The sequence below is a fragment of the Chiloscyllium plagiosum genome, unplaced genomic scaffold (assembly GCF_004010195.1).
Source record: "Chiloscyllium plagiosum isolate BGI_BamShark_2017 unplaced genomic scaffold, ASM401019v2 scaf_19635, whole genome shotgun sequence".
NCBI classification, from domain to species: domain Eukaryota; kingdom Metazoa; phylum Chordata; class Chondrichthyes; order Orectolobiformes; family Hemiscylliidae; genus Chiloscyllium; species Chiloscyllium plagiosum.
The window spans coordinates 1-2,336 of NW_025180376.1; the positions used below are offsets into that span (position 1 = coordinate 1).

At 54.8% G+C, this 2,336-nt stretch overlaps 1 long non-coding RNA gene across 1 annotated transcript; it reads left to right on the forward strand.

Moving 5' to 3' along the window:
* The first annotated feature begins 602 nt into the window (after positions 1–602).
* On the forward strand, positions 603–1,880 carry LOC122545424. The gene is made up of 2 exons (XR_006310543.1): positions 603–664; positions 1,851–1,880. It is a non-coding gene; the product is annotated as an uncharacterized LOC122545424 (long non-coding RNA).
* Positions 1,881–2,336: the final 456 nt, after the last annotated feature.

Sequence of the window (2,336 nt, forward strand, 5' to 3'; positions counted from 1 at the left end):
CTGTCGGAGGGTCAGTGCTGAGGGAGCAGGGACTGGGTGAGGGTAAGCGCTGAGGGAGCGGGCGCTGTCGGAGGGTCAGTGCTGAGGGAGCGGGTGCTGTCGGAGGGTCAGTGCTGAGGGAGCAGGGACTGGGTGAGGGTCAGTGCTGAGGGAGCAGGCGCTGTCGGAGGGTCAGTGCTGAGGGAGCGGGTGCTGTCGGAGGGTCAGTGCTGAGGGAGCAGGGACTGGGTGAGGGTCAGCGCTGAGGGAGTGGGTGCTTGATCAATCGTGTTTGAATATATTCTATTGATTGATCTGTATCCCTCGGTCATATTTAAGACCGAGCCTGCCGAATATGGGCAGAACGATCTGACCGTATAACCTCCTTGTTCGGAGATGTATTTTTAATAGACAAAACCTACTTCAATTTGTGTGATCACTAATGTTTATGGAAACCGAGCTGTATCAGTCACATATCTGCCCTTAACCACAACTCCAAAATAAGCCGAGCATGCCAACTGCAAGCTTCAGATTAAACAGTGTCACCTGTCTGGCCTCGGGTAGCGGTTAGAGTCTGAAACGTCTGTTTCCTCACTCCATCTCTCTCTACATCTCTCTCTCTCTCTCTTAGGTGATCGACATGTTGGCCCTCCACTTGCCTCCAGAGAAACTTTTCTCCCAGCTGGTGAGTTGCAAGCTGACCTGGATCAGTGGGTTTGGGATGAGAGAGGGCTGCCAGCTGCGGGAGTGGGCCACGCCGCAGCCAATGCTGAGAGATCGAAGGTTTGCACTGATTACCCGAGGGTCCCAGTTAAGCAATGAGAACGGAGAGCAGATAGCCAAGTGGCTGAGCTGCCTGGGAAGGGTCAGCGCTGAGGGAGTGGGCACTGGGTGAGCGTCAGTGCTGTGGGAGTGGGCACTGTCGGAGGGTCAGTGCTGAGGGAGCGGGCACTGTCGGAGGGTCAGTACTGAGGGAGCGGGCACTGTCGGAGGGTCAGCGCTGAGGGAGTGGGCACTTTGTGAGGGTCAGTGCTGTGGGAGTGGGCGCTGTCGGAGGGTCAGCGCTGAGGGAGTGGGCACTGTCGGAGGGTCGGTGCTGAGGGAGCAGACACTGGGTGACGGTCAGTGCTGAGGGAGCGGGGACTGGGTGAGCCTCCGTGCTGAGGGAGGGAACGTGAAGCCAGAGAAGATCAGAGTTGAAAGAACGCAGGCTGGGGGGGAGTCAATGTCAGGAAGCAAGGAGGAGTGCAGTCTTAGACTCCAAATGCGGAACAGTTTATAGGGGGTGAGGCTCCGTGCTGAGGGAGGGAACGTGAAGCCAGAGAAGATCAGAGTTGAAAGAACGCAGACTGGGGGGAGGAGTCAATGTCAGGAAGCAAGGAGGAGTGCAGTCTTAGACTCCAAATGCGGCACAGTTTATAGGCTTTGGAGCTCAGACCGTGCCCCGAGTGAAACTGGAGGGAGTTCCTGAGTCAGGTAGCTCACTTCTCCATGGGAGACTGGGAAAAGGGGGTCTTGGTTCAGGCTGGCTTTTGTTTGGAAAGTTGCAAGTTAACGATGATTTGGCAGCAGAGTGGAAGATGTTCCGTGAGTGTAGAGAGAAGGGAACATGGATGGGCATGTGGAAGCTGAATGTGGTGTGATTGGGGGTGGGGGGATAACGTCGTTTGAGGAAAAGACTTGTGAAGAAAACGATTGAGGGGACAGGGGAGTGGGAAAGTGTATTGGCGAGGTTTACGGATGGAAGGGAGCTGGGGTTTAAGGCTGCCATCCACCTCTGGGTAAGGGCTGCAGTGGGAGAAGGAATGGGGCTTTGCTGTGAATAGCCAATGCCAGTCACTGTCCATCTGATGTGTCTGTGTGTGTTGCAGACGCCTCTGATGGAGCCAGCACTGAGGAGTGAAAACCCATACGAGCGAAAGGCAGGCCTGATGAGCATGGCTGTGTTGGCAGAAGGCTGTGCAGACCATATCCGCCAAAAGTGAGTTAATCCACGGGGTTATTACCACAGGGATACTCTTAGTGAACACAAAACCCATCTGTATACACTGTACTAGGGAGTCAGACTGCGGTGTGAACACCCATCAGTACGCACTGTAATAGGGATACAGACTGCGGTGTGAACCCCCATCAGTACGCACTGTAATAGCGATACAGACTGCGGTGTGAACACCCATCAGTACGCACTGTAATAGGGATACAGACTGCGGTGTGAACACCCATCAGTACGCACTGTACTAGGGATACAGACTGCGGTGTGAACACCCATCAGTACGCACTGTAATAGGGATACAGACTGCGGTGTGAACACCCATCAGTACGCACTGTAATAGGGAGAGAGACTGCGGTGTGACCAC